Source organism: Lagopus muta, chromosome 1, assembly GCF_023343835.1.
Source record: "Lagopus muta isolate bLagMut1 chromosome 1, bLagMut1 primary, whole genome shotgun sequence".
NCBI lineage: Eukaryota > Metazoa > Chordata > Aves > Galliformes > Phasianidae > Lagopus > Lagopus muta.
This window is the reverse complement of record NC_064433.1, coordinates 177,296,984-177,315,691: the sequence shown is the minus strand read 5'-3', so window position 1 is coordinate 177,315,691 and position 18,708 is coordinate 177,296,984. Positions and strand designations below refer to the sequence as shown.

General features: G+C 41.2%; 1 protein-coding gene across 11 annotated transcripts in view; it reads left to right on the top strand.

Annotated features, from left to right (window-relative positions):
• Nucleotides 1-18,708, top strand: part of ZMYM2 (zinc finger MYM-type containing 2) — a 91,062-nt gene that overhangs the window by 2,923 nt on the left and 69,431 nt on the right. For 2 of the 11 annotated variants that reach the window (XM_048944602.1, XM_048944256.1), the window contains exon 3: nucleotides 16,837-16,903. The exons of the other annotated variants lie outside the window; for them this stretch is intronic. The gene's annotated coding sequence lies outside the window, so the exon portion shown is untranslated. The remainder of the gene's footprint in view (nucleotides 1-16,836; nucleotides 16,904-18,708) is intronic. 11 annotated transcript variants of the gene reach the window in all.

Below are 18,708 nucleotides of genomic sequence, written 5' to 3'. Positions count from 1 at the left end.
GAATAAATAGAGAATTGCTGAAGTTCTGTCTATTTGTGCTAGAAATCACAAGCAATCGATATACAAAATCAGAACGAGTTCTGTGAAGAATTTATGTAAAGTGTTACTACTGATGAAAAAATCCACTGCGTATGGAGAACTGCTTCTTTCATTCTGGAGGGTGTGCACATCACAAATTATAATGAAATTTGCCTAGCTATAGGAAGGGATTGGCATACGAAGTTCAGGAGCTTGGTGAGATGAGTTAGTTGTCCCTTCTGAGAAGTTTGAGGTAATATTTATCTCAGGAGGCTGCTACAGCCTTGTATGCTGTAGAAATTCTGTTGTTTGCAGAAGTTGTTGGCTTTTTCAGCAGACAGAAGCTTTTTTTGCTTTTTTTTTTTTTTTTTTTTTTGCAACTGCTTTTAACTTTAAGCATAGTTTAAGTGATTTAATCTTATTAGGTGGCTGTTCTAGAAAGATATCTGGATTTCTGCGAAGTTAGAGGAACCTTAGCTTTTCTTCTATACTTGTAGACTACCCTGTGTGCTGCTGGCAAATATGGCTGTTAGGAAGTTTAACCTGGTATATGAATCGTAGAATGGTTTGAGTTGGAAGAGTCCCACCCTTGTAGTCAAGCATTCCTTATGTCTTACCTCTTCTAGGTTACCTGTGCAGGCCATGGTAAAATGATCTGCTCAATTTAGTTGCTGGTATTAAAATTCTTCATTTTGGAGCAACATGAGTGAACTTGTCAGTGTTTTGTACTTGTAGGAGAAATTTTGGATAGAGGAGAGCTGTGTGAGAAATCTGAAATGCAGTTGCATTGTATGTCTTCTTCTTTGATGCTTTGACTGTGCTGACTTCAACTCTGCTTATTTGTACTTCTGTTGTTTTGGCAGTTTCAGACTTATCTTTCTGAGCTTCTGGAAATCATCAATTTTAAGACAAAGCCATAATTATTCTGTCTAATTCTGTTCCACAAGAATTCCATTGGATTCATGAATGAAAAAATTGATGATGAATCTACATGGATGACAACATCAACAGTTTCATAGGGATCCACATCTGTCCTTTATTAGATGGATTAGATCATAACTTTGTATTAAGGAATGCTTGCATCTTCACCTGAAGTATTTCATCAATTGGATCTGGCAGTGGTTAAAGTTGTTTTCTGACTCTTGTGTGTGATAAGAGCAAGTTTACTACGGTCAGTGGTTATAACACAGACAATGAATGCACATTTTTAGTCCGACATAAATACAATGACCAGAAATTATTCAATGTTGTGGTCAAATCGGAGTTTCAAGAGATAGGGCTGCCACCACTGCAGTTTTGAAATTTCTCTGTCTGAGGGGTATTAATGCTTTGTAAGTTTGTCCTAATGCTTAAGCTCTCCCTCTGAGCACTCCCCAAGTGTTTTGGAGTCAACTTCTCTGTAACTTATGTGGTGCTTCTATTATTGGCCACTGCTGGAGAATAACTTGCAGGGCAGTGACTGGGCAGTGCTGAGGCAGGGACTCAGAAGCAAGTGTTCAGCTCTTTGAACAGGATGGCTACAGTAGTGTCTTGAAATGGACATGATTGGTGTGCTCCTCAGTCATATCGAGTATCAGTAGCACAAGATTATGGGTTAAGATGTTCTGTGATGTGATTAATTAATATGCATTGTTGTTGTGAAGAAAGGATAGTTTTGGATCTTTGGAATATTTAACACTTAAAATGTTACTTGAAATCTTACTTACTAAAATAAGTTAAGACATTCTGTAGTAAACCTGTGCATCAAGATCCATTAAGGTTCTGAATGCCTTCTTTACGTCTGTCTTTAAAAGTCAGACCAGTTATCCTCAGGACACTCCTCTCTCTGACCTGGCAATCTTGGCTGGGGAGCACACTAACCCCCCTGTGATTCTGAAAGAAACAGTCAGAGACCTACTGCTCCAACTGGACTGCCACAAGTCGATGGGGCTGGATGAGATCCACCCGAGAGTGCTGAGGGAACTGGCGGAGGTGACAGCCGAGCCGCTCGCCATTATCTATCAGCGCTCCTTGTTGACTGGTGAGGTCCCAGAAGACTGGAGGCTTGCCAACATGACTCCCATTTTCAAGAAAGGTCGTAAGGAGGATCCGGGGAACTACAGGCCTGTTAGCCTGACCTCGGTGCCAGGGAAGGTTATGGAGCAGATTGTCTTGAGGGAGATCATGTGGCATGTGCGGGATGAGCGGGGGATCAGGCCTAGCCAGCATGGGTTCGTGAAGGGCAGGTCCTGTTTGACCAACCTGATCTCCTTCTATGATCTAGTGACCCATCTGGTGGATGAGGGAAAGGCTGTTGATGTGGTCTACCTAGACTTCAGCAAAACCTTTGACACTGTCTCCCACAGCGTTCTCCTGCAGAAGCTGGCAGCCCGAGGCTTGGATGGGTACACTCTTGGCTGGGTGAGGAGCTGGCTGGAGGGCCGGGCACAGAGAGTGGTGGTGAATGGAGTCAAATCCAGCTGGCGACCGGTCGTGAGTGGTGTTCTGCAGGGGTCGGTGCTGGGGCCTGTCCTCTTCAATATCTTTATTGATGACCTGGATGAGGGCATCGAGTGCACCCTCAGTAAATTCGCAGATGACACCAAATTGGCTGGAAGTGTGGATCTGCCTGGGGGTTGCGAGGCCCTACGGAGGGATCTGGACAGGCTGGAGAGCTGGGCTGAAGCCAATGGGATGAGTTTCAACAAGGCCAAATGCCGGGTCCTGCACTTTGGCCACAACAACCCCAGGCGACGCTACAGGCTTGGGGCGGTGTGGCTGGAGGACGGCGTAGAGGAAATGGACCTGGGGGTATTGATTGATGCTCGGCTGAACATGAGCCAGCAGTGTGCCTAGGTGGCCAAGAAGGCCAATGGCATCCTGGCTTGCATCAGAAACAGTGTTGCAAGCAGGAGCAGAGAGGTGATTGTTCCCCTATATTCAGCACTCGTGAGGCCGCACCTCGAGTACTGTGTCCAGTTTTGGGCCCCTCACTGCAAGAAAGATATTGAGGCCCTGGAACGTGTTCAAAGGAGGGCAACAAAGCTGGTGAGGGGTCTGGAACACAGGCCATATGAGGAGAGGCTGAAGGAGCTGGGAATGTTCAGCCTGGAGAAGAGGAGGCTCAGGGGGGACCTCATTGCTCTCTATAACTTCCTGAAGGGAGGTTGTAGTGAGCTGGGGGTCGGCCTCTTCTCTCGTGCCATTAGTGATAGGACCAGGGGGAATGGCTTCAAGCTACGGCAGGGGAAATTCAGGCTGGACATGAGGAAGTATTACTTTTCAGAAAGGGTGGTCAGGCACTGGAATGGACTGCCCAGGGAGGTGGTGGAGTCACCGAGCCTGGGGGTGTTCAAGGAAAGGCTGGATGTTGTGTTGAGGGACATGGTTTAGTGGGAGCTACTGGGAATAGGTGAACGGTTGGACTGGATGATCTTTTAGGTCTTTTCCAACCTTGGTGATTCTATGATCAACTCTTTAACTCTTACAGAAGTTATCAGAGTCTTTCAGTTTTTGTTAGCCTGGCTTCCAAATGCCTGAATTTGTGTATCATGTCATACGAAAGTACCGAGGCATAATTCATCCTCTTGTGGAATGTTTTGGGTTTGAAGGGACTCCTAAGATCATCTAGTTCCAATCCCCCTGCTATAGGCAGGGACACCTCCCTCTGGACCAGGTTGCTCAATGTTCCATCCAGCCTGACCTTGAATGCTTCCAGGGAGGGGGAATTCACAACCTCTCTGGGCAACCTGTGAGTGTCTTGGCACCCTCACACCCTCAAGCAGGAAGTTATTTTAATTCCGTCTTTTCCCCTGTTTAATATTGTGTTGAAGGGCCGCTAAGATGATCAGAGGGCTGCAGCACCTCTCCTGTGAGGAAAGTTTGAGGGAACTGGGCTTGTTTAACTTGGAGAAGGCTCTGGGGAGACCTCATTGCAGCCTTCCAGTACTTGAAGGGAGCTTATAAACAGGAGGGGGGACAGCTGTTTACAAGAGTGGATAGTGATAGGACAAGGGGAAATGATATTAAACTTAGACAGGGGTGGTTTAGGTTAGATATTAGGAGGAAGATTTTCACACAGAGGGTGGTGACGCACTGGAACAGGTTGCCCAAGGAGGTTGTGGATGCCTCATCCCCGGTGGCATTCAAGGCCAGGCTGGATGTGGCTCTGGGCAGCCTGGTCTGGTTGTTGGTGACCCTGTCCACAGCAAGGGGTTGAAACTAGATGATCTTTGATGTCCTTTTCAACCTAGGCTGTTCAATGGATCTATGATATGATTCTATGATATTCACTGGGGTATGTTGAATAGACATTGGCCATTTAGATGTTGGCACTATCGACTGATTAGGTAGCTCACCAATCTCTCTTATAGAGGTGGCAGTAGAGGAAATGTTTGTCATCCATTCAAGTAACTGTGGCACCATGGAATTGCTTGTGTAGGTTTCTACATGGTGTCCTCAGTGTTTTGGTTGGGAAAAGATGGTCAAATACAACATAACCCATAGAATAGCAGTGTATACAGGATTTTCTGATTTAGCCTGGTTGTGGCTCAGTCATTCTGGGAAACTGTTTTTCTGCACCACAGACTTTTTAGTAAGTATATTGCCATCTTCTGCTTCTTCAGGCTTTTTTGTGCAATATACATAGGTTACCCCAAAAGTAATGCCTGCTCTTTATTTCTGTGGAAACTACAACTGATACAGAGAGCACAACAACACTGTTGGAGCAAATTCTCAGTTACGTTGAAAAATAGAGTTGTTGTCACCACCATTAGTGATGCATTACTGCCAGTGATGAACAAGAGCCTGCATGCTGACCTTCTAAAAATCTGCCCTGGTCATCCAAAAGACAGCATCCACTGTCTTTCACATTGCTGTTGCCACTGCTGAAATGCACCATCCACCTCCTCACTATGCTGACATCTGCCTTTTGGTTTCCGTGAACATTGAGCAAGCATCAAGGAACGTCTGTGGTGTCATTTTTTTTTCTGCATGGAGAAATTCAAACCTTTGCTTCATGCACGCTTCCACGTCAGATGCCATTTTGTCAGACTGTCCCTCTGCTGCCATCTGTTGCACAGCAACAACATGTAACAGAATATTGGTGAGGAGGTTCAACCTCTATTGCAATACCAATGTCTGCAATACCACTGTCTGCCTCTGTCTGTGGACCAGCACAGTAAAATAGTAGGCATTACTTCCAGAGCAGCTCTTGTAGGTATACTGAGCTCTAAACAGGCCCATTTGTGATGCAACCATCTCTTTTTCCCGAAAGTTAAAGCTTGCCAAAGAATTTTCTTCTTCCTGGGGTTCATTTGTTTAGATGCCTATAAGAGCTCTTCAGGTTGTTTTTTTGCCTGCAATACTACACCAAATTTCTCTAATATAATTTATAACGTCAGCTGTCAACTTTATATGGATGATTTTCAAATGTCTCTTCCAGATTTTCCCTCTCTTCCAGCTATATCTCAGTGCGTGCTTCTGGCATGTTTCTGTGGATACCTGACCTTTAGCTCAGGCTGCTATCCCACAGGCAATCCTTTCTCCCCAGAAAGAAAGCTCTCCATGCTGCCTGTCTATTGCTTGTAGATGGTGTTGCCCTCAGACCTCTGTTTAAGCCCTTGATCTAGCTGTTGTTTTAGGCACACAGCATGCTATTCTTCTAACAGGTAGTAAGCTGTATCTTAATTGCTAACAAACAGTTAAATATTTATTATTAATCTATTTAAATGGATCATGTAACTACATCTCATACTTTGTCTTTGTTCTCTGTGTCTTGTAGTAACGCTTATTCTGTTTTGACTGCCTGGTCTTTCTGTATGTTACATTTTATGAATGTAAAAGTAACGGCTTACCTGCCTTTAATTTAAGCTGGCAGTTTAGCTGTGAATAGTATTACAGTCTTATTTTGTTGTTAATGAGGTTTTAAGTGCTCTCCAGAAAGTGACATCATGGGCAGTTCAACCCCTCTGTCCCTTCTCCTGTCATGGTCCTCATGTTTGGGAGTGCTTCCGTATGTGCACCTTCTGAAGCAAATGCAACTTATTAATGCAGAGGAAGCAAAATTCAGGAAACAAAGCCAACTGACAGCTAAATGAATACCTTTCTTGTTACTGTTGAGACCTAAGCACACCATCCTTGGAACAAGATTCCTAACCATTGTTGATTGTAGTGCTTTTTCCTTGTATTCTCTTTTCTCTCTCTCCATCTGTTGTCCCTTATGTTTAGGTTGTTTGCTCTTTGAACAGACATTCGTATTCTGTTTTGGTGCATTGGCTAGCATAATGTGGTCTGTAACTTCAGCTCCTAGCAGCATATGAGTTGTAATATATAGATGGGTGTAATATCAGTGTCTGTCTTCTTTTTTTTTTTTTTTTTTTTTTTTTCCTTCTTCCAGATAGGGAAAGAAGGCCTGTACTAATAAATTTAATAAATTAACTTCTCAATGATCAGGAACTGCTTCTAAGCTAGACAGATTTACCAGGCATCTCTTGAATGACTAATCAGTATATCTGTATTTGTGATGTTTATTTATGTTAATGTTCATTCATAAGATAAAGTTTTATTCTGTTTGGTGGTTCCTCATTAAAGAAGCCAAATATTACCTAGAAAGGTCAGATAGGAAGTTATCCATAGTTCATATACACACACGCATGAAAAAGGTTATTTGGAGATGGCAGGAAATGAGAGTGCAATAAAGGCCTTTTTGTTGGTGGTGAGCTGTTGTTGTTTTAATTTATTGGATATATTATGGAGTTGTTAAAATTTTCGCTGTGTTTGGTCATCATTGTGTGCTTATGCCCAAAGAATTATCAACTAGAAACACGGAGTTGATCTACCTAACATAATGTATAGGACAGCACTTATGGTCTGAATGAAGTTCAGCATTTTTAATAGAGAAGAACTGGAGGGTTTAGAGAAGACCTGCAGGAATGACTTATGGAGCAGTGGGAAAGATTGGCAGATCTTAGCAATATGGTCATCTTCAAATAGTTACCTTTACTTCTTGAAGTCAGTTGAATTGTTCTATTCAATAAACAGGAGTTTTGATTGCATAATGCAACTCACAGCTGGTCAAGGAGTGCAGCTGAGAAAACCTGTCACACTTCGATGCTGGCTCTATCCATTCTTGCCTTGGATCCCATTTCCTGTCCATCTTACCTTATCATAGACTTGAAATGTTCTGGTGGAGGCTTTTCTTTTCCCCCTCTTTTATTCTAAATCCCATTTGATGTTAAGATTTTATTTCCTTTGTTGGTGGCTTCGTTGGCTGTTTGGCTGTAGTCTGCGTGAGTTTCTTAACTGCATCTAGCACATACTTTCACATATTCTCAAATTCCGTTTTTCTTGATATTGAATTAGTAGATGGATTGAATGCTAACTGCTGAAGGTAAATTGTCTTTAAGAAGCTTGTCCATACTCGATCAAAAATAGTAAGTTGTTAGCTGAGCTTGGGTACTCCTCAGATGGAAAAAAATGTGGTTAAGATTGCTAGTTGATGTTAGTTATTGTTAAAGGAAAGAGGAAAATGAACTATCTACAAACTTCTTGTTCACTTACGTATGTCAGGGAATTATACTTTTTTTCCCCTAAGCACATGCAAAAATCAGAAGAACAGAATTTAATTTTCAAAGCATTATTAAAAAGGGTTTGTGATTTCAGTATCTGATAAACCTGGCAAGGTAGTAGGATTTATGCCTATCAGTTGTCCATGCAGATTTTTTTGTATCATGGGCAGTATGTACTGAAATGTATATTGCATGTTGAATTAAAATAATTAATAGTGAAAAAAACAAAAGGAAGTGCCAATCAAGGGTAGTATTAAAAGTCCTTTTTGGCAACTAATAACATCTTATGTGAATTGTATGGGAATAGTGCTGGCTGGGCGCCAATAGGATAGACAGCAGCTTTGCAGGAATGGTCTTGGGAGTTCTGGGGGACAATACCTTGGATGTGAGCAATGTGCTCTTATAGGGGTGAAGATGAACAGTATACTTGTCTGAATGAGGCAAGACTAGCCATCAGTGTGAGGGAAGTGTGATTGTTATACTGATAGCTGAGTTCCCCATCTGGAGTGATCAGTTTGGTTCAACCTCAGGATAATGAAGATACTGACATGGTGGAAGGAGTCCAGTGGAGGGACACCAGGATGCTTAGGGAGTTGGTGTGTGTAACAAACAGAGGCTGAGAGGGATGGGTGTATTTGGCTTTGAGAAGGCTAGAGGGATACGTTATTTGTCTTTAGCTATTTAATGGGAAAGCATAGAGAAGATGAAGCCAGGCTTTTCTTAGAGATGCACTCTGATAGGATGGTAGGTAAGAGGTTGCAACAAGGAGGATTTCTAGTAGCAAAGATAACTGAAGCTGGAAGAGGGTATCCTAGAGATGCTGAGAAATCTGTATTCTTTTAGATACTCAAAACTCAGTTGAATGAAAGCTGAAAAACTCGACTTCTGCCATTGGTCTTGTTTCTGATTTGACATTCCTCTGACCTGGGGTGGATTTGCCAAGATGACATCCAGAAGTCACTTTCAAATAAGCTATTCTATTAAATTTGCAGCATTTTAAGCTATGTCTGATATCATTTATTGACCAAGAAGATGCTCTCTCTATTGATAAGCAGTGCTTTATTGTAAGTCATATTGGACATTCACTTTTCTTGTAGCACAAAAATAAAGCATACTGTTTAGATAAAATCTGTAATTAATAAAATGTAAGTGTATGATGTGGGCCTAAACTCCTTAAAATTACTTTACGCATACTGAAATAACCTTCCTGATGAAATACTTTTTTTTTTTTTAATTTCTTTCAGAATTAACATTGTTCTTGCTAGTAAATTGGTCCTACAGGACTATATATTAAAAAAAAACAGACCAATTTATATCTAGTAGATCTCATCTTTTCTCTCTAAAGATTTCTTTTCGCATTTTCTGTCCCCGCTTGGTTTTCCAGATTTGAGTGGTTTATACATGATTGGATGTACCAGGTTTTCTGGTAACATTACAAACTTGCTCGTCTTTTGTGATTTTTGTAAATGATCTGGATGTGGGACTGAAATGCATACCAAGTAAAATTGCAGATCGTACTAAATAAAGAAGAGCTATTGACTCCCTCGAGGGCAGAAGAGCCTTGCAGAGAGATCTTAACAAATCGAAAGCCTGTGCAATCAGCAGGCAGATGAGATTAAGATGAGCAAGTGCCAGATTCTGCACTTGGGATGGTGTAATCCTGGCTATGTGTGCAGACTTGAGGATGAGAAGCTGGAGAATGGCCCTATGAAAAGGAATCTGGGGGTTCTGGTGGTTTTACAGCAAGTTGAATGTGAGTCAGCAGGATGCTCTGGGGTGCCCCAGGCCCCGTGCTGCCCCTGGGTGAGGGGAGAGGTGCTCTGCTTTGCACTGTGCGACTTCGCCTCCTGTGCTGGGTGTGGGCTTGGGCCTTCAATATAAGAAGGGCGTAAAAGTCTTAGGGAATGTCCAAGGCAGGGCTTAAAAAATGGTAAGGGATCTGGAGGGCAAGGTGTGTGAGGGGCAGCTGAGGCCCCTGGAGTGCTCAGCCCAGGGCAGAGCAGGCTGAGGGGAGGCCTGATGGCGGCCGCAGCTCCTTCCGACTTGGGCTTCTCTGTGATACAGTGAAGAAAGCCTGCTGTATGTGTTTAGTATGTAATAACAGATACATACAGTCACTATGATTATAGTATAGCTGTATCAAACATATAGCCAAATTAACTCTAACTCTTATGAAAGATACAGGAATGGATTATTTGATTAGTTAGAGCATTCTGTCTAATTGCTCTCGTCTTTTTTTCATTAGTATCTGTACCATTAAATCCGTATTTAAATTTGTAGCATTTGCTAAATTGCATCTATGCCCTGAGTACTTCCAAATTGGCACTTCCTCAAACCTGTAGTAACTAAATGATGTATTGAAGGGATTATACACTTTGTCTGTGTCAGGGTTTTATGATTTTGGGTTATCGGTATTCCACATCATAACATCACGTAGTGCACTAAAAGTTAAAGTGTTTACGCTCCAGTTCTGGGTACCTGTCCCAGAATAGCAGAGCAACTACGTTCCCTAGAAGATTGTTCAGTGTGTTGTTATCATTTCTGCTTTGGTAGGTCATCTGGCCGCCCTTCTTTGTCAGGCTCTCCTTCTCAACTGGACTGTGCATCTCAGTGTTATGGTGAGGCCTGTCTACCTTTCAGACACTCTCATTATATTTGATTTATTAGCTTTAATTCTAATTATATTGTATTACAGTATGTTATTTTGCATTCCAATGCCACATTTAGTAGATTAGTTTGTTTCTCCTCAGATGGCTGCTGCTGTTGTTAATTATTATGGGGTCCCCTATTTCCCTTTTCTGGGGGTGACGATTCATGGAACCCCTTCGCCCGGCTAGTTGCCCAACCAGCCTGGAAACTGTTGACAGACTGTTGCCATCTCAGTTCATCTTCTTCAGTACTGGCAAAAGCTAGGGATGTCAGAGATTTGAATTCTGAATTTATAATCCTTATTGGTCCTTGTGGAGTGTGTGTAAGGAGTGTTTTTGAAATGTGTTCTGTGGCCCACAGAGCCTTTTTTATCAGTGGCCTGTGTTCCATGACTTAGTCCAGATATCTGAATAATTTTACTATTCTCTAGACTGTTCGTAATCTATCAGTTGAACGTACATATGTACGTATTTCCCATATGTGCACTGCATATTTCTTAGTTGGTTTATGTTGATTGACACTTTGGTCTTTTTGTGTTTTATTAAGGCTACTTGTGTTCAGTTTTTCATTTTTTCCCTGTTTTTTACTTGTCCTTTTCCTATTCTGTATGTCTTTAGCAGAGTGTATTTCTTCTGTTACTGTAATGTTCCCTTTTGACCAAGGTCACATTTCAAGCCTGTTGCTGTGGTTTAGTGTTACCTACTTTCCTGGAAATAGATACGTATTTGAATATAACTAATAAACACTTACATACGACTTCTTTTGGAGTCTGTGTGTTCTCTGTCTGTCTTTCTATTCCTTTTGTGGTAACATATATCCTGAAGTAGCACTGTGCTGCTTGAATAGTAGAGAGAAATAATTTACTGTCTACCACATTATGGTATAATGACTTTAAAGGTTAGAAGTAGTGCTGAGTCCTTGTTGATCTGCATGTTTTCCTGATTGAGCAGCCATGAAATGTATTGAAAATGCATATTTAAGGTGGGGGCAAGTACCTGTCAGTATGACTGTCTTGAAACTTCATAGTTAGTCAACATTACGATTTTGATTTGCCATGAATAGTTACGCCAAGTACTGCTTATCCCTTTGTGAGTAATCTTGAAAATACATGATCTGTTAGAATTCATAATTGAATTCATAATTGACCCTGAATTCATAATTGACCCTGAATTCATAATTGACCCTGAACAGAATCAAGTTTGAGACCGACCCTGAATTTTCATTCTGTTCATGCATATGAGTAATTCTCAGCACAGGTTGATTAGGATGACCAATGGAGGAGGCTGTGTTAAAGAAAGACATTCAGATGTTCTTGGAAGCGTTGGTTGGAAACCAGACATCAGTAGTCACACGTGTCATGGATGGCTGCAGTACTGTTGGCATACTCAGGAGACAGTGAAGTTTCCATTTCCCTACCTCTCACTTTTCATTCAGGCTTAGTTTGTGTCTAAATAATTTATCTTCAGAATGAAAAGCAACTTGCTGATTCAACTGCTCCAAAATGGATATTTCACTGCTTAGTTTTTGCTTGCTTATTCTTTTTAGCTGTGTTACTGGCATGCAGGTCTTTGCGTGCACGTGCTTTTCAATTTCTTGAAATCTGTGACAAGTACATCTTGGGTGCTATAATAAATTTTACTAAGGTGTTTTCTTTGTACAGATTTGAAATTGTTGAATTTGAATTAATGAATTTTGAAGCAGATCCAAGCCTAGTGGAAAATAAATTCTTCTGGAATAGCATCTTTAGGCTGAACTAATAAGATTTCAGGCCTTTCATGATGGTGATGTTGGGCAGTAGGTTCATAAGTCTAATCTGTCAACAGATATCCTGTTCCTGAAAATTCTTACTTGTGGTAAGAGGGCTACTCCAAAAGTAATGCCTCCTGTTTAATCAGGGGCGGATGTTGGTGGGGTGGCAGTAGAGGTTGAGCCTTCCACCAGTATTCCAATGTATTTTGTTGCTGTGTGACAGATGGCAGCAGAGGAGCAGTCTGACACAATGGTGTCAGACATAGAAGTGTGTATGAACCGAAGGTTTGAATTCCTCTGCGTGCAAAACGGGCGCCCGCTGATGTTCGTTGGCACCGACTGAACGTTTATGGAGACCAAAGAGTGGATGTGAGCACAGTGAGGTGGTAGGTGGCATGTGTGCTTCAGCTGTGGTGTCAGTGACAGTGGGTCACCTGTGCTGGTGCAGATTTTTACAAGTGCTGCATACCATCTCTTGTTCATCGCTGCCAAAAATGCATAGCTTGTGGTGGTGACTTTGCTGAAAAATAGTGTTTTCAACACAGCTGAGAGTTTAGTCTGTCAAACAGTGTTAGTGTGCTCTTTGTATCTGTTATAGTTCCTGTGGAAATAAATAGGAGGCATTATTTCAGAGCAACCTACATATTTATAGTTAAGTTGCATAATGTTTTAAGGCAGACTTTTTTTTTTTACTTTGGTGCTGTAAATACTTGCAGTTGAGTTTAGCCCAAATTATGGAAGTACTTATATTGAACTCAGGAGCACAGTCTGTGTGTTAAGCTGGTTAACTGGTTAAATAGCTGTCATTGCAGCCTCAATGTAGTATATTAGGTTTGCTTGAAGTCTTACAAGTTTTTTATATTCACTGATCACAATCAGATAGTGTATGTTTTAATAATCATTTTGTTGCTGCTTGCTTAATTGTCAGCTGTCATGTGCATTTTTGAGCAGGTGTGTTTTACGCAGTAAGTGTTACGAGTTTGCTGTCATCCATGCAGGTTGTTCTGCAGGTATTGGCTTGTCATGTCCACTAAAATGGTCTTGTTGCTGCAGTTCTAAGCTGTGGCACCAACCCTGTTATATTCAGGCACAGCTGTTAGTGTTGGACAGATAACTTGTTTTAGGGAACTGATCTGTCTGGGAAGGAGTCAGTCTATGTCAGCTGGAACAACTTCTGTTTGGTTATGAGTGTGGCTGCAGAAACAGCTGTGCTGCATGGTTGTATAATAAAGCAGACCTGTGGACTGAATAACTAGGTGGCTCTTCCAAAGCGTTACAATTGTTGGTAAGGTCAAACCTGTAAAAGTTGGCCACAGATCAGAGCTGCCTAATATGAGGTTGCCAAAAATGCTTAGAGTTGATGGGGGGTATCCCTCAGGAAGGATGTAAGGAGGAAAAACAAATGTGCTGAATGCTTACAGTAGGGATGACCAGTGAGAATGATTTTATTATGTGGTTGCCTGTGGTAATCAAGTTTTATATCTGATGACCTAGAACTGCTTTTAATCTTTTCTTCCCTCTTCTCTACCTGCATAGATAGGTGTCTGTCCATACACAGTGTATATTATTCAGGGCACAGATTGAAACTGGGCTACAGTAGCAGCATTCAGGCTTAACTTTAGAGCTGATGTAAATCACAGCCTTTGAAAAATGTTGGATTACTTCTCTTTCCAGTCTTCGTGAGTGACTGTGTCTGTGTGTAGAGAGAATAACATTCATGAGTTACAGTGAGAAATAACAGCAAGCTGTTAAGCTAGAGAAACACTTCTTGATAGCTGTATCAATTTGTCTTTACAATAGACTGAGTTTTTGATAATTAGATTCTGGAAAAGTCTAATGAAATAAAAATCATTAAGGAAGGGTACAAAGTCTTGAAAGTAGGTGAATCAAGGAATTGAAATGGTGTTGTGTTCAGCATCTGGCTGGATAAGTACTTTTGTAGAGTTGCCTTTGAACTGCTGTGATTAATGGATATCAGTATATTTATTTCAGAGTTTGTCCAGTTGCTTTTGTTTGTATTTCTGGCATTACATGATGGTGATTCTTACCATTATCACCAGTGGTGGCTGTTGAGTAGATTTGGTTTGAAAGGGTTGCAGTTGTGGTCTTTTAACTTCCACTTCAGAGGAATCTGTGTATGTAGTGAACAGCTGGGAAAGGTAACTGTCTTGTGCTTATCACAAGCAAGTTTCACTTACTATGCTGTCTACATTTAGCATTGTGGTACTCTTCTGTAGTTCTTCAGTCAATCTTTGTGTTCAGCTACTGTGAATAACTTTGCACATCTAGGAAACTCACTTTGGTAGTGTCAATCTCAGGGTTGATCAGGGGTGGCCAGCAGGGACAGGGAGGTGATTGTCCCTCTCTGCTCTGCTCTTGTGAGGCCCCATCTGCAGTGCTGTGTCCAGGTCTGGAGCCCCCAATACAACAAAGGCAGGGAGCTGTTGGAGAGGGTCCAGAGGAGAGCCACAAAGATGATCAGGGGACTGGAGCACCTCCTCTACAGACAGGCTGAGGGAGCTGTTGCATTGCCTACTACAGGGAGCTGGCTTGTTCAGCCTGGAGAAAAGAAGGCTGCAGGGTGACCTCATTGCAGCCTTTTAGTACCTAAAGGGAGCCTACAAACAGGAGGGGAATCAACTCCTTGAAAGAGTAGATAACAGCAGGACAAGGGGAAATGGTTTTGAGTTGAAGGAGGGAAGACTGAGGTTGGATGTCAGGGGGAAGTTCTTTACAGAGAGAGTGGTGAGGTGCTGGAACAGGCTGCCCAGAGAGGCTGTGGATGCCCCGTCCCTGGAGGTGTTCAAGGCCAGGTTGGATGGGGCCCTGGGCAGCCTGGTCTGGTATTAAATGGGGAGATTGGTGGCCTTGCATGTGGCAGGGGGGTTGGAGATTCACGATCCTTGAGGTCCCTTCCAATCCCTTCCAATCCTGCCATTCTGTGATTCTGTGATTGCTTTGTAAATGTTGACCTGTATCACTTTATTTTGGGGGACCCCATTGATAGCTTCTCTTCATTGAAATAACAGCTAACAATGCATGATAGTCATCTCTCCAAATAATGCAAACCCTCAAGAGGACCCATGCTCAAATCTAATTCTGGGTGATTTCCACTGTAGTGTTTAGTTAGGAACACGTTTGAATGTGTTTTGGAAATCTTGAGCGCTCTGTACCAGTTTAAGCAGCACTGGTCTGATTAATGGGCTGCCCAGGTGGAGTCACCGACCGTGGAGGTGTTGAAGGAACATCTGGGCATCACGTTGAGGGACGTGGTTTAGTGAGAACTAAATTGGTGATGGGTGGATGGTTGGACTGAATGATCTTGTAGGTCTTTTCCAGCCTTGGTGATTCTGCGGTCAATGAGTATGTGAACCCCTCAGTTACCTCTATAGGAGCACTGTGAGATGTTGTCTTTCCTTTGCAAAATTTACGTAATTCTTTCCCCATTTATTGTATCTTTCCTCAGTATATTTATTCAGCTGTAGTTTCTATCAGTCTGTTTAGTGATGGATACAGGATGGTAATTGTAATTACTTGGTCAATTATCACTTTCTGTTTAAGTAATTGATTACAGAAACTGTAATACAAAATTACTGAGTGCCTTTAGAAGTCTAAGTGAAAGTCATGTGGTCCCGGTGGCTTGTTCTAAAATCCTCTTTTATTAGCACTTAGGATATTTTTCATTCTTAACCCCTAGAAAGAGAGCTTTGATGTGTTCCTCCCTGATCTTTTCCTTACTGAACATCAGTGCAAACATCTTGCTCTGTTTTCTCTGCTGTGGTTCAGGTTTCTCAGATGCTGTGTCTTTTGGAAAACTGTACTGTTGTACAATAGGTATGTTAGACGAACCTTTGCTCTGAGATAGCTCAAGATAGGCTGCACATCTTTGCCTAGCAAAGGATAAAGAATGGGACAAATAAATGCGTGTCTTCCCTCACGCATGTAATTCCATGATTCTTGTTAGTTCAGAGACTTTTTGGTAGTAGCCTTTCTAGTTCTGGGGGAGTTTAGGTTAGTTGTATGCTTTATGTGATGAGTCTTTAAGTGGCCTGCAGGCTTTCAAAAAGCTTTTTGTTCTTCTGGCTGCTCCATTTCATTTCCTTTTAACTTGGTTCCTCGTACTTCTGTTCTTCCTTTCAAAATTCAGAAGTTAAAGTCATGAAGTGTTCTCTCATTCATTCCCTTGGGATAAAATATGCTATTCTGGACAGCTGTCTGGATAATTGCATCTTCAACCATGTTGTATGGCTCAGAATTACCAAGTGTTGCTTTTCCTTCTGTTCATGGGTCTTTCTGCTGGTAGGTGGCTGTGATTTGCTTGTTTGTTTTTTGTCTGTCTTGGTCTGCACAGCAGTTCTTGAAATCTTCAGCTTACTGCACGTCTGGCTTTTGCAATCTCGCTTCTTCCTCTTATCCATGCTGTCACTGTGTTATGGCATTAATATGTTATTTCTCCTCTTTTGGATATGAAATTAAATGTAGCAGAGCACCTGTTAACTTAAATAATTCAGTTAAGATACGGTGCTTTCTTAATAGAAAGTATTTCTTTTAGGGGTTCAATGGATTTTTTTGTTTCCGTGTTGTTTGTACGCTTGTCTTACACTGTCTCCAGAACTTTATTAATCCCTTTAGTTTTCAAGATGTCTTAATTATGTGTTCTATCAAAACCACTCCACTTTTTTCTTTTTTTTTTTTTACGGCTTTATATGGAAGCATTTGCACATGCTGGTCTCAGTTTGAATGTCTGTTTCAAGTGTTCTGCATTGATGAAACTGTTTTGGTGAGATGTCAGTGACTCCTTTCTATCCTTACAACTTTGCTCCAAGGGTGCGTAACCATGACCGTGCTTTTCCGTATGTTACCTTCATCCCAGGTGTTACTAATGGCGTTTAGTAGAGACTTGGGCTTGGAAAAGCCAGCCTTCTGTTGATTATTTTTAGGTATGTTCTTTCATTCCCAAGTTTCTTCAATTTCTAATAAATTTAAAACTATTCTACTTTTCAACTATAAAGACTTGGCTTATGAAGCATTGCCTAGCTGGCTGCCTTAAAGCTGTTGTATTTGTCATTTTTCCAGAGACATGCCTGGATTTTGCCTTTTATTTCTTCAGCAATTAAACCTTGAATGTAGATATGAGGTGGTGATTTATTTTAGTGTGAAGACTTCTATACATCAGTGGTACAACCTAATTTAAAAGGAGAACATAGCCTGGTTCAGGAAGGGCTGGTGTGTATTGGTACTGCCTGTGTTTCCATCCAGCTGTAATTTTGGTGCCTGTGTGGTACCACAAAACCTTGAGCTCATTTGGCAACACTATTGAAAATAAATTCTCTGCAGAATTGATCTTGCCAGTCTGTGGCTTTTTGGGCTTTGGATTTATTTTTTATCCAGAGTTTTAACGATTCATCCAGTCTAATGAATTTTAGAGGGTTCTAGCAATCACGTTTCTATGGTAGCAGTAAAATGTGCTTAATAAGCTATGGGGATAGAGTTTTTCTTAGTTTCCTATTGTAAACCTATACTTGTGAGTTATTTCTGTTGCTGTTAGTTTTCATTTAGAAATACTGAGTACAAAATTGCCTGTAGTTTTTGGGTCTCTTTTCAGTATTAGCATTTTCAGAACACTTCATGGGTCATTCTGCAAATTGCTTTTGTTTTTGAAAAGAAACAAAATTAAAAATTGTATTTTGTTGCTGAGTTTTGCAGAGTTAGAAGCTGATATGTGTGGAAATGCCAGCAGGTGTTACTGTGTACCAACAGTTAAGCACATGAGTTTTTCTTGTTATGGCATACCTAACACAGGTCACTAAAACCTCCTAGGAGCCTATATGGGGAAAAATAGATATGAATAGGCAAGAAGATATCTTCCAGTTTATTATAATACATGCATGTAATTTGTAGCAAAAGTAGTAACTCCACCTATATTCTTAGTGAGAACCTTTAGAAACAGAAATAGCAAAGCTTTGACTCAGGTCTGAGGTGTAGTCTTAGCATATTCTCATTTCCTCTTTGCTCCCCTCTGTTCAGGTATATTTAAGACTTCATTAAAAGCTTTATGTGCTTGTGATGCTTTTCTCCTAGTGGAGAAAGAAAATATATGGAATAAAACTGGGAAACTTCTGAGAATCAATGAACTGAATACATTCTTATCAGTAAAAACTGAGATGTAGGGAAATCTAACTTTGAATTAACCAGCCCTTGAGAGGAAAAATGATAGGTACAAGAGAATATTGGATTAAATTAATCTTCAGTGTAACTGACTGATTTCCAGGAAGAAAGCCAGCTGTTTTGATGATAATGGTTCTTTTGAAAGAAAACTCTTCATTCCAATTGAGTGTTACCTTCATTACATTTCAGATGGTCTTACATAATGGCATTTGGCTGTAAGGCTAACAACATATGAAGGAATTAATAGGTGGTTGCTTCTCTTCCAGGATTAATCTGGTTCACAGCCTTGTTGTTTGTATTCCCTCCCCCTCCCCCGCCAGCTCCAGTTAATGGACATGAAGGCTTGAATAATATTCTAAATGCTTAGAAGAATATTTGTGCTTTATTTCTTTGGGCCTCTTTACTGCCTGAGGATTTTAAGGCCTATCTTCAAACAGTAGATAACTACACATGTTGATACCCTATTGTAAAAATGCTGTCGAGCCTGGTAAACCTAATGACTGTTGCAAAACCTGAGGAATGAGTACAGGCTTGAGCTTTGAGCATTTTCAGTCTCTTGTGTTGTGTGTTAATATAA